Source organism: Schistocerca gregaria, chromosome 1 (genome assembly GCF_023897955.1).
Source record: "Schistocerca gregaria isolate iqSchGreg1 chromosome 1, iqSchGreg1.2, whole genome shotgun sequence".
In the NCBI taxonomy this organism is placed as follows: Eukaryota; Metazoa; Arthropoda; class Insecta; order Orthoptera; family Acrididae; genus Schistocerca; species Schistocerca gregaria.
Genome location: NC_064920.1, coordinates 379,194,329 through 379,208,834, shown reverse-complemented (window position 1 = coordinate 379,208,834; position 14,506 = coordinate 379,194,329).

The following is a 14,506-nucleotide window of genomic DNA, read 5'->3' as shown; positions in this document are numbered from 1 at the left end:
CGGCCTTACAGTATATTTGCCTATTCTATAATGTCCCCATAGTTCATGTGCGTGTCTTACAAATTCGCCGATACGATCTTCAGGAATATATACACACCATTGATCAGATTTTTCATGTTTCCTATGAAACAAAACGTCCTTGTACTCCTGATACCACTTACTTACCTTGCCACCTCCATCTTGCTTAAGGTTTTGCATGACTTTACTCCATCTGCGATCTTACTGTTGTATAATTTTCATTTGCTTACAAAACTTATGGTAATCAGACTGTTGTGTTGTACCTTGCATTAATAATGTCTTGACTTCTGCATCTTGCACTGTTAATTCCCCAAACCTAGACAGGGCGTCTGCAATAACATTATGACTTCCTTTAACATAAATGGTTTCGAAATTGAATTCTTGTAAATATAGACACCACCTAGCTTATCTACAGTGCAATAGTTCACATACTAAAAGAAACGACAGTGATTGATGGTCACAGTAAACTTTAGTATTCTTACCCCACAAAAAAATTCAATCTTTTTAAATGCTCATATTACAGCTAAACTTTCCTATTCTGACACAGAGTAAGATCTTTCTGCTTCTAATAACGTGCGACTAGCAAAACTGATGACCTTGGGTACTTCTTTACCTTCTTCTCCTAGCATGTGGAACAAGCATGCTCCCAGCCTCTGACATGAGGCATCTGTGCATAGAAAAAAAATCCTTCGACATGTTAGGGTGGCTAAGAATGTTTGCATTGACTAATGCCTGCTTAATTTTATTAAAGTCCTCCTGAGACACTTATCATCCCATAATCAAAGCTTATTCTTTCGTATCAAGAAGAGTAATGCATCACTGTTCATCAGTTGCTGGAGCACGAATTTACGACAGAAGGGTGTTAGTCCTAAAAAGCGTTTAGTTGTTTTTTATTCCTTGGAGCTGGAGAATTGCGTATCGCATAAATTTTTTGGGATCAAGTAATATACCTTGTTCTGATACATGTACTAAAAATTTGAATTGCTCCTTATCGAAATTAGACTTTTTTTTAAACTGTCTCTTACTTCGTAATCTGCAATGGTATTGCCCTTATCTAACGCTCCTGCGTCAGCTTGACTAATCATACCACTTAGATTTTCATTGATTCTCTCTCTCTCCTTAGCACATGCTGAGACAACTTCTAATATAGCTACCCTTTACGTAATCTCTTCTACAGCTAGAGGTTCACTTCCATAGTCTTTATTTAGATTTTTAACGGCAGTGGTTACCTTCTTTACTGTCGAACACAGCTACTTTTGTGTGTCTTCAACATTTGTGTTAGCGTCTGTGAGTTTCTTTACCTGTTGCTCTGCTAGATCATTATGGTCGTTAAAAGAATATACATTCTGTTTTAACTCCGTAATGTTAATGTAAACTTCAGAAAGTACTTCATGCTTTACTTTTCTTCATGTCATTTAATTTTTCGTACATTTCAGTGCGAAAATTTTTGGTTAAGTCATTGAATTTCTGTGAGACCTTCTCTTGCTTATCCTTAAAAACTTGTTTATGTTCTTTTTTCATTATATTTAGGTCTTGTGTGACGGTGTTCACAGTGTGTGTCAAATTATCGATTTTGGTACCCATATCTTGTTTCATATCACTGAAACTGGTGTTCATACTGCGTTTCATATCACTGAGATTTGTGTTCATATCATCAAATTTCTTGTTGATCTTAGATAGTAACTGCCATGTCAGTGCTTCAGTTGTACTACTGTGGTTGCTGTCAGCTGTACTTCCCAAGTTAATGTGTGTGCTGTGACCAAGTGGTGTTCGTAACGTGCTGTCAAGATTGATATTTGTGTTGCTCTCTCCAAGAGCAGTACATCACTTTGGGAGATGCATGAGACGAGCGGTCTAAGGCGCTGCAGTCCTGGACTGTGCGGCTGGTCCCGGCGGAGGTTCGAGTCCTCCCTCGGGCATGGGTGTGTGTGTGTTTGTCCTTAGCATAATTTAGGTTAAGTAGTGTGTAAGCTTAGGAACTGATGACCATAGCAGTTAAGTCCCATAAGATTTCACACAAATTTGAACATGTGGAGATGCATGACATTGTCTCGTCAATTGTAAACATTGTGTCGTCAAGGATATTGTGTTGTGAAGCTTCGCTATCATTTGTCACACCTGTGACGCTCATCTCTGATCTACTTAAACTTTCTGCGGTAGGCATGCATGGCGCCTGAACTTCAATTTCCCGATCACCCAATTCTACGCCATCTTGGCTGATTGCGTTTTTGCTATTGCTATCAACAATGGACATATATTTTTCGGCCATGTTGAATGAATATGCTAAAATAAAAATTTCACAAAAACGTTAAAATTTCATGTGCTAATTATTATAGTTGACAGTTGCAATTTACAGGATGTCAAAGCCTATTTTACGTCTATTACGATGCGCGGACTATTGTGTCAAAATTCTTTATGTTTTACTGGCAATGCGTGCCACACTGAAAAATTCATGTAAATTTTCCACCGTAAAAAACAAGGAAGGGAATAACGAGGAAAAAGTTTCTACCCATATCAAAAGCGGCGCTACCAAACGTAATTAAGCAAGCAACTTGCATAGCCGTTCTACCTTTCATGCGCCGAACAAAACAGCTTACTATGGAAAATTTTACGCAACCTATGTCGAAATTCTTATTCCTTTCCAAAATTTTGTCCTCAATTTTTCCTTTTTGCTGCACTTGCTCCCCGCCTCACAACCCTACTCACAACCGGTGCCCTGAAGTCATGGCATTCAGATCGCCAGTTGTGTTGTAATAATAAAAAAATTACATACATATATCAAAGGAAAAACAATTTAAAGGATAATACAACTGCATTATTAGAAATGTTCTGAGTCTACGAATTTGCGCTATTCGGACTTCCTCTCTTACATTTCAATTGTAGATGCAGGCAGCAGACTTCAAGGACACCAGTGCGTGTCAAAAAATGAATAAAATCCTCCTTACTTGGCTCCACTTCACTTCAATAAAAATACTCAATACTGTTGTTAAATATAGTCTTATGCATACTCACATATGATACATAATACTCGTAATACTTCATACTTTAAGCCGTACATCTTCATCGTCCTTGAAAAAGAAAATCATGTACAAATAAAAATGAATGATGTTTTTTTTTTCATTTGTCTGCGCCTTACCGCGCATTCATAATTAATGTCTTTTTTATCCTGGGCTGTTTGACCATGTACCTACACAAATGGACTGGGTCCTTAGTTATCTTCAGCTACTTGGAGACCATTCGCAGACATTCATGGACTCCATGTTCCCAAACAACGACGGAATTTTTGCGGATTACCATGCGCCATGTCAGTGGGACATGGCTGTTCGTGACTGGTTTGAAAAACAGTTCGAGCGAATGATTTGGCTACCCAGATCGCCCGATTTCAATCCCCTCAAACATCTATGGGACATAATCGAGAGGTTAGTTTGTGCACAAAGTCCTGCACCGGCAACATCTTTGCAACTATGGATGGCTACAGAGACAGCATGGCTCAATACTTCTTTCAGGGAACTTCCAACGACTTGTTGAGTCCCTGCCATGTTGAGTTGCTGCCCTGCACCGGGTAAAAGGAGGTCCGACACGGTATTAGGGCGTATCGCAGGACTTTGTCACCTCAGCGTATGTAAAGCAGCGGAACTGTGTCTGCAGGTAACCCGGTACATATACTCGCTTCTTATAACGCTCCACTGTTGCTGTGCAACGGTCTTAGCGTGGGACGACATGTGTAACTTACTCGCTGAAGTCCTTAGGTACCAGTATGTTTCTTCTGAACAGTCAATTGGAAGTCTGTCGTTGAGGCTGATATTTTTGACGCTTGGTTGGTATTTTCCAACCGAATTTTGAGGTCGAAGAATAAGTATTCCGAATATACTACAGTTATTGATTCAAAATATCCGTAGTAGCCTTCTGTATTGAATTTACGTACCAAAACAGAGTCTTACTAGATACTAAGACAAAAAAGTTAGACACCACGGAAGAGATATCCTAATGGGATGGAAATCGGTAGCTGCGATGCGCATATATACACGAACATATAATTACAGTCTCAGAAGAAATCGACAATTTGTTCAAGAGAAAGAGCTTCACAAATTGAGTTAGTCAGTAACGCGTTGGTTCACCACCGGCCCTTGTGAAAGCAGTTATTCGGCTTGGCATTGAGTGACACAGTTGTTGGATGTCCTCCTGAAGGATATCGTGCTGATTTTTGTCCAGCTGCCTCGTTATGTCGCCAGATCCCGAGAGAGCTGGAGGTTCGTGCCCATAATGGTCCAAATTTCCTCAACTGGGGCGACATCCGGCGATCTTGCTGGCCCAGATATGGTTTGGAAAATACGAGGGTGAGTCAAATGTAAATCTGAAAAATATTTTTTAAACATTATTTATTGCGCAGTAGTGATACAAAGCTGTATTACTTTTCAACATAATCTCCCCCATGCGCAATGCAAGTCCTCCACCGCTTACAAAGTGCATAAATTCTTTTAGAAAAAAATTCTTTTGGTAGTCCGCACAACCACTCATGCACCGCGTGGCGTACCTCTTCATCAGAACGGAACTTCTTTCCTCCCATTACGTCTTCGAGTCATCCAAATATATGGAAATCACTTGGGGCAAAGTCTCGTGAGTATGGTAGATGAGGAAGACACTCAAAATGGGTCAAATGGCTCCGAGCACCATGGGACTTAACATCTATGGTCATCAGTCCCATTGAACTTAGAACTACTTAAACCTAACTAACCTAAGGACATCACACAACACACAGTCATCACGAGGCAGAGAAAATCCCTGACACTCAAAATGCAGGTCTGTGATTGTTGCAACTGTTGTACGAGCAGTGTGGGGCCTTGCATTGTCATGTTGCTAAAGGACACCTGCTGACAGCAATCCACGTCGCTTTGATTTGATTGCAGGCCGCAGATGATTTTTTAGGAGATCTGTGTATGATGCACTGGTGACAGCGGTCCCTCTAGGAGTATAATGCTCCAAAATGACGCCCTTTTCGTCCCAAAAGAGAGCCAGGATAACGTTCCCTGTACATGGTTCTGTTCGAAACTTCTTTCGCTTTGGTGATGAGGAACGGCGCCATTCCTTGCTCGCTCTCTTCGTTTCCTGTTGGTGAAAGTGAGTCCAGGTTTCGTTGCCAGTAACGATTCTTGAAAGGAAGTCATCACCTTCTCGTTCAAAGCGCCGAAGAAGTTCTTCACAAGCATCAACACGTTCTCTCACATCAGGAGTCAGCACTCATCTAGCAGACACTGTAAAACTGGAGCACATTATGCACAATGTGGTGTGCTGACCCATGACTAATCTGCAAACATGCTGCAGTGTCATTCAGTGTCACCCAGCGGTTTTCCTTCGCTATGGCTTCAATTGCTGGAATGTTCTGTGGAGTCACAACTCGTGCGTGACCTGGACGAGGAGCATCTTCCACTGAAGTCACACCATTTCCGAACTTCCTGCTCCATTCGTAGACTTCCTGCTGTGGCGAACTTGTATCACCGTACTGAATATTCATTCGTCTATGAATTTCAATAGGTTTCACACCTTCAATAAGCAAAAACCTAATAACAGAACGCTGTCCTTCCCTGGTGAAGGTCACAAGTGGGGCGGCCATCTTTATACTGATAGTGCGACGGTATGTGTGCATCTGCACTACGCTGCCACCTACAGGCCATTCTGCACACTGTTTGTAGCACGGTTACCAACTTACAAGATAACGGCGCGAAATTTCGATTTGTTATTGCAAATTTAAAGTTTTCATTTGACTCACCCTCGTACGAAGACAAGTAGTATAAACTGTGCCGTGTGCGGGCGGGTATTAAAAGGCTGAAATGTGAGCCCAGGATCACTTTTCATGAAGGGCAACGAAACTGGGCGTGGAATATGGTGGACTTACCGCTGTGCTCCAAGGGTGCTGTGGATGACAACCAAACCAATCTTGCTATGAAAAGAAATGGCACCCCAGACCATCACTCCTGGCTGTTGAGCGGTGTGGTGGGAGATAATTTGGTATCCTATCGCTGTCCAGGGCGTCGTCAGACATGTCTTCGTCTAGGAATCTCATTGACAAAGTAGAACTGTCTTCAGGGATGAGTCCCGCTTCGAATTTAGGCCCGATGTCCAACGCAGACGTGTCCGGAGAGACCCTGAACGGCGTTGGGGAACCAACCTGATTGTCACCCACCATACGTCTGGAGTTTTATCTGCAAGGCCCTCCGACGATACTGTGATTCTGACGGTCTAACGCGCCTGTTGGATAGCATTTGGCACGCTATCTGTCAGGAGGACATCCAACGAGTGTATCAATCAGTGCTAAACCGAATAACTAATTGCATAAAGGCCGGAGTTAGACCGACGCGTTACTGACTTGCTCAGTTTGTGAAGCTCTTTCTCTCGGACAAATAATCCAATTTTTCTGAAAATGTTATCTTTGTTTGTCTGTGCACGTACGCCACATCTATCGATTTCCATTCCATTCCTATAATTTCTTCGTGGTGCGTCGTTTTTCTGTCTTAAGAGTGTATGTATTTAGATAACATATGTGGTTATCACATAGTAGCAGTTATTGGGGGAAACATCATTTCAGAATGTTATCAGCGCCTCGTCCGAGGGAGAGCACTGTGTAAGCAGCTCGAGAGCCGGGCAGTTAGGGGTGTCGATGCACCCCGCAAGGCGGCGTCGATGGCTTTGTTTGCCTGCCGGTGGGGAGCGCGTGGCATCAAAATTCCGTCGCGTTTCGCCAAACAAAAAGCGGCGGCGAGTGTCCGGTAATTGCAGCGCAGCGGCGGCATCAATCACTGATAGGCGGGCGGCCGTAATCTGCGCCGTGACGGATGTGCGGGGCTGCCCCGGCCGCGCTATCGCCGGCTGCAGCGGCGCACGTGCCTGCGCATGCGCGCTGCGGATCCGCCGCCGCTATCGGCCGCCACCTGCAGCGGGCCGCACCGACGCCACCCCAGCGCTGGCGGCGCGCTCTCAGCGGCCGGTCTCGCCAAACTGCACAGCCACACAACATTCGTTTATACGACTGCAGAATCCGCAATCGAGATACGTATTATGTAAACTGAAGATGGCGGAGGGAGAAAAGAAAGGAAAGGGCTATTGATGTCATCGGGAACTTTATGTGGAATCAGCGGCGACAGTGAAAATGTGTGCTGGGCTGGGACCCGAACCCGGGAGCTCCTGAGTATTAGGCAGTTGCGTTAACCGCTGCACCATCCCGACACAGTGTCTATCGCAGTTCCGCAGGCTTTCGACACCGTTCCTCACAAGCGTCTTCTAACCAAACTGCGTGCCTACGGAATATCGCCTCAGTTGTGCGACTGGATTCGTGATTTCCTGTCAGAGAGGTCACAGTTCGTAGTAATAGACGGAAAGTCATCGAGGAAAACAGAACTAATATCCGGCGTTCACCAAGGAAGTGTTATAGGCTCTTGTTGTTCCTGATCTATTGAAAGGTAGCTACACTGAGCCACAGCGCCAGAGATTGCGCCAAAGATTATTATTCCGCCGCCTCCACTGGTGCAGTAGTATTTGAGAGGACGTCGAGAGCAGTAGTATTTCAGAGGATGTCGAGGGCAGTTGTTCTGTTGGGCGAGAGAGTAGATGCTGTTCGGTTGGTCTAATGTATAGATGGAAGATGTTGCAGTTATCACAATGTATTTTTCGTCAATATATATTGAGGTAAAAAAAAAGTATTACAGATTTCTTTAGTGACAATGCCTCTTGGTCACAGGTTCAGTCAACAAAGCATCTGGCTCATGTTCATGTATTAGGCTTGTAAGGCTCGTTTCTATGTGCAATTATAGTATTTCTGGGTTGTCAATTAGTTCATCGTAAATGGTGTTTAAAATATCTTGTAGTATTGAGGAAGAGCCGAGCCAGATACATGTACGTTGAGTCACACTACCACACACAGAACAGTTACACTTGTGCTTTGTTGTTTCATAGCTTTTATAGTTGCAGGGGACTTAATTAATCAATTGTGTTAATGGAAATTCCTTGTCATTCTTTATTTTTATTTTATGCAGTCAGATTGCGCGCTAATACTACTCAGGGCCAACCGGTTACGAGACTTCGTAACCGGACACACAGCCACTAAAATTATTGCATTTATTCATTATTCTTTTTAATTAAGCCCCCATGCACTATATTAACGACATAGGAGACAACCTGAGTAGCCGTCTTAGATTGTTGTCATTTGCCGTCTTGTAAAGTCATCAGATGATCAAAACGACTTGCAAAATGATTTAGATAAGATATCTGTATGATGCGAAAAATGGCAATTGACCCTGAGTAGGAAAAAGTGTGAAGTTATTGAGATGAGTATCAAAAGAAATCAGTTAAACTTCGATTACGCGATAAGTCACACAAATCTGAAGGCTATAAATCCAACTAACTACTCAGGGATTAGAATTACAAATAACCTAAATTGGAACGATCACATAGATAACATTGTGGGTAGAGCAAACCAAAGACAGCGATTCGTTGGCAGAACACTTAAAAGGTGCAACAGGTCTACTAAAGAGACTGCTTACACAACGCTTGTCCGCCCTATTCTGGAGCATTGCTGTGCGGTGTGGGATCCGCATCAGGTGGTTCAAAATCGTTCAAATGGCTCTCAGCACTATGGGACTTAACATCTAAGGTCATCAGTCCCCTAGAACTTAGAACTGCTTAAACCTAAGTAACCTAAGGACGTCACACACATCCACCGCTTCAGGTGGAACTGACGTATGACATCGAAAAAGTACAAAGAAGGGCAGCTCGTTTTGTATTATCGCGAAAAAGGGGATACAGTGTCGCAGACATGATACGTGAATTGGAGTGGCAATCATTAAAACAAAGGCGATTTTCGTTGCGACGGGATCTTCTCATGAAATTTCAATCACCAGTTTTCTCCTCCGGTTGCGAAAATATTCTGTTGGCACCCACCTACATAGGGAGAAATTATCAACACGATAAAATAAGAGAAATCAGGGCTCGCACAGAAACATTTAAGAGGTCATTTCTCCCACGTGCCTTTCGAGAGTGGTACGGTAGAGAGACAGCTTGAAGGTGGTTCGTTGAAGCCTTTGCCACACACTTTATTGTGAATAGCAGAGTAATCACGTAGATGTAGATGTAGACTGGCTCGTCACACCGGTCGGGCGATCCACACTAGGACTGTTGTTATTTTTAAAAATATTGGAAGTCCGATTTATCGATATGTAAAGCTATATCGTTCAAGGTCCTCGTTAAATCGAGCAATGACGTCGATATATCATTATATGGACAGAAGAAGTATCGACGTACCAGCCTACAAAAATATCGGCTGCACACTATGTATACTGCCGTTTTACTGCTACATATTTAAGTATTAATTTTTTATGAGATATCCTGTACGTCAACAAGCTAGCAGCCTGCTTATCCCCCTTAGAGCAAGAACGGAAAGAAAAGCAATGTACGTTCACGCTTGGCGATAACCACTTTACTAACAACGGTAAATGCACGTAACAGGCACAATGGAAGGTGTCCGATGTGTCCGTCGTTCGGTTTCGTCGTATATCGGATTTGTCCTGAACACTTCATGTCGATTTTCCTGGAGTTTTTTTGTTTTTTTTTTTTTTCTGCAAACGCCTGCGACCTAGCAATTGTAGTGCCAAGATTGCGTGGCGAAGTTAAACGTTGCAGTTTCTGTTGGTAGCGCCGAGTGCCGATTGTGTCGGCATTTCCTCTCACACATCCCCGCCCACGGCAAAGACTAATCTTGTCACACAGATTTTTGTTCATCATTTTCAGAACAGCTTTTTAAGAATGCCGATGTGAAGAAATAGCACACCAGCTGCGTTAAAAAATCTTTTCTTAACATCCGAAATCTTTTTATTCCGTTCACACCGTCACCTCCCAGTGCAATCGGACTTCTTCTTCTTTTGTGCCACCGATACTTGTTTCACACAGTCAAAGAGGAAGACTAATCATGATGGAAGTTCAAAAAGTAGCAAGACTCCTTCACCTAGTGAAAACAAAATTATGTTCTACTACAATTTCAAATGAACAATTTCGAATATTTACAGGATATTGCTCAAAAAATATAATGTAAAATAAAAATATCTGCACTCGATGTTGCTATTTCGATATCGATGTATGACGGTGAGTAATATTGCCGACATATATCGATATTTTTTGGAGGGGATACTGATGTACCGATGTTTTGTCAACAGCCCTAATCTACCTACCCGAAGCCCCTGTCCGTGTCCTCCTTTCTGGCTACTTTGAGCTACAGCTACCGATTCCGCGTGGTGTCTGTGTGTCTGTTCTTTCGGACATGTCTGAAAGAATAGACACCGCACATTAATATAATTAATTAGCCTCGATGGGCCATTAATCCACCACCTTCAGTGCGGATGCACTATTATGTTCGACTGCCGGCGAGAATCTCAAAGTAACGAGCACGGAGGACGTGGGCATGGACGGGGATTGCGAATAGCTGGCGCTCGGTTGGAGCATGGATCAATGGAAGGTGTACCGACGACGTCCACGCAACTGCAATAAGCAGTGTGTCCGGATGACGTAGTGATTGACGCAAAAGCCTCGTACGCAGGAGATCCCGTGTGAGGGTCCCGGTTAGGCATACATGTTCACTCGTCGCCGCTGATTCTGCATGAAGTCCGATGCAGCTGACATCAATAACTTCTTCTGAATGGGGGGCCCATCAGCAATTGCGTGCACCGCGACAATTACTTTAGCATTAATAACGAAAGGAGGGTCAGCATTGATGGTTCAAGTACAAATCTTTATTTCTGTTGCAAATCGATTTTAGTCACTGTATGTCCATCATCAGTGCTTGTATTAAACTACTGTGGACTCAAGGACAAGCAGTAAAATTGCAATATCAGCACATGTCAGTAAAGCTTACTTGTCTGACCGCAGGTACAAATGAAAATCAGTTGCATTTGTACCTTCAGGAAAGTCTCGTTGACCTGTAAAGGAGACTGCATATACAACACTGATGCGACCCATTCATGCTTACTGCTCTAGTTTTTGGGATCCCCACCAGGTCAGACATCGGAGAAATTCAGAGGCGGATCGCCAATATAAATTTCGCGTAAGTACCACGAATATATTATAAGAGAATTTACCACTCGTACGGAGGCATATAGACAGTATTTCTCCCCCCCCCCCTTCCCCCTCCCCTCAATTTTCCACCCCCTTTAGCCTCGATGCACCCGCTGATTTGGTCGGGAAGGTTGCCATAAAGCTGTAGTATCTCTCCTGAGGCTGTTGTAAGTGGTCCTTAATATTCTACATATTGACACTGGGACGAGAGTTGTCCGAGCTGGTTCAACAAATGTTCTATCGGGGACGTGGGAGTGCCTCAAGAACGCACAGACACTTGATAGAGACACGCGCCACGTTGGACGAGCACAGTCTTGTTGAAAAATGGCACCACAATTCTTTCTTGTACGAGGCAACGCGAGAGGACGCAGGATGTCCCTGAAGTACGATTGAGCCGTCACACTACCTTCAGTCCTACCTAGTAGCATCACACCATGACGCCATGTATGATACCGTTGTGCCTCTCCAAAACAGCGGACACCAAGGGGGCTGCGATAGATGGTCACCCAAAAAGATGGTCATCCAACGCAGCGCAGAACTGTAATTCATTGTTGAGCACATTATTCATCATCATTCCGTGTTTCCCGGCCGCGGCGCCACTCCAAAGGACCCTTCTGTGCTCTGCTGTTAACGGCAGCCTATACGTGGGGTGGTAATTCCCTACTCTGGCTGCTTCTAGTACCCAGTAAAAGGTGCGGGATAGCAAAGAATGTTGGAGGTACTTCATTACTTATTCTCGGATGGCAGGCGCAGATGCGAAAGGGTTACGATGTGTTTGGCACACAATACGGCGGCCCTTTCTTGTGGCAAGGTGTGGTCGCCCGGAACCTTGACGGCGGGTATGCCTCCCATGGCGTTCCCTTGCAGTCCATCCTCGGGCACAGTGACGTCCGAAACTGGATGTTGCACGATTCAAACAGCCAACCAAATGGAGAGTCACAGTGAGGACCCCTTCATACAATCAGGTGTTGATAACGCTACCTCATACGAGTACGTTGTATCTTCAAACCTCTTATATCCCCTACCAGGCCCAGCAACAACACTACTGCACTCTGCTGCCGAGGTACCTGTCGCAGAGAATTGCAACTCCAAACTCACGTACCGATTGCGTATAAGTGTACGAAACTGCGTTGACATCAAACGACTTCAATTTTTGTTGAGGGTATTTTGTTCTGGCGTTTCAACTACAAATATGATTGATTTTTTTTTTTTTTTTTTTTTTTTTTCACCGGACGGGGTTCGTCTTGTTGAAGTAAAGTATTATTAGTGGTCTGTAATTAAGTTATTCACATTCTCATTTGCTTTTAGAACGAAAAACAGTTCGTTAAGAGTAAGTTGATTTGTACTTACGGCGATTTTTGGTTGATTTCTCGCTTACATCGAGAAATGCCGTCTGCTAGTACATCGTCGTTTTTCTGCGTTAGACACGTAATTTTGGCCTAATTTTTAATTTAACTAAACATTTTTAATTGTGTTTGGTCTAATTTTTAGTTTAACTAAAAATTTTGAATTATGTTTGATCTAATTTTTAGTTTAACTAACAATTTTTAGTTAATTTTTGGTCTGAAATATGGTACGCGGCGTTCTTTATCCATATAAGTTGGTGATTCCACGATAAACCGAGAAATGGCGGCTCTGCCACTAATTTAAAATTCTCAGTAATGGTAACTTTGTCAGCACGTGTGCTTGTAAACTATTTTAAAAATGCGTCATTACTCTGCAAATATTTTAAAACAATGACTTATCTGGCTAAAAAAAATCACAACGGACATACTTATAGCGTAGTATTGTTGGGAATTTACTTAACTTCTGCCGTGCAATATCTCAGGATAACCAACCTGTTTGGTACCAATGCTTACAGCCGAGGTTTTCACACGCATAGATAAACTAACACAAACCGCTTTACCATATGAAACTTGGTTGTAATTTACTAGCACATTAAAATAATATACGCTATGTGATCAAAGGTATCCCGACACCGCCAAAAATACACGTTTTTCATATTAGGTGCATTGTGCTGCCACCTGCTGCCAGGTACTCCATATCAGCGACCTTAGTAGTCATTAGACATGTGAGAGAGCAGAATAAGGCACTCCGTGGAACTCACGGACCTCGAACGTGGTCAGGTGATTGGGAGCCACCTGTGTCATACGTCTGTACGCGAGATTTCCACACTCCTAAACATCCATAAGTCCACTGTTCCCGATGTGATAGTCAAATAGATACGTGAAGGGACACGTACAGCACAAATGCGTACAGGCCGAGCTCGGCTGTTGACTGACAGAGACCGCCAACAGTTGAAGAGGGTCGTAATGTGTAATATGCAGACATTTATCCAGGCCATCACATAGGAATTTAAAACTGCATCAGGATCAACTGCAAGTACTATGACAGTTAGGCAGGAGGAGAGAAAATTTGGATTTCATGGTCGAGAGGCTGCTCATAAGCTACACATCATGCCGGTAATTGCCAAACGACGCCTCGCTTGGTGTAAGGAGCGTAAACATTGGACGATTTAACAGTGAAAAAACATTGTACGGAGTGACTAATTACGGTACACAATGTGGCGATCTGATGGCAGAGTGTGGGTACGGCGAATGCCTGGTGAATGTCATCTGCCAGCGTGTGTAGTGTCACCAGCGAAATTCGGAAATTCGGAGGTGTGGTCATGTTTTTCATGGAGAGGCCTTGCACCCCTTGTTGTTTTGCGTGGCACTATCACAGCACAAGCGTAGACAGATGTTTCAAGCATATTCTTGCTTCCCACAGTTACAGAGAAATTAGGGGATGGCGATCGCATCTTTCAACACGATCGGGCACCTGTTCATAGTGCACTGCCTGCGGTGGAGTGGTTACACGACAATAGCATCCCTGTGATGGACTGGCCTGCACAGAGTCCTGACCTGAATCCTGCAGAACACCTTTGGGATGCTTTGGAACACCGACTTCGTGCCAGGCCTCACCGACCGACATCAATACCTCTCCCCAGTGCAGCAATACGTGCAGAATGGGCTGCGATTCCTCGAGAAACCTTCCAGCACCTGATTGAACGAACACCTGCGAGAGTGGAAGCTGTCATCAAGGCTAAGGAGTGGGCCAACACCATAATGAATCCCAGCATTAAAGATGGAGGGCGCCACGAACTTGTAAGTCATTTTCTGCCAGGTGTACGAGTGCTTCTGATCACATAGTGTAAGTGGACAGTGTCCTTGTACTGTAGAATAGTATATATCTGCAATGAGTTTAAAATTTGTGATAATAGATGTAACACGACCAGCTATAGTACCAACGCAGTACGTCAGAATTCACATTTTGTGTAAACAATGCAAGGGAGCAATAATGTATTGACGTTGTCGACTTATGTTTCAGATAAGCAAAATCTAATATTCTAAAT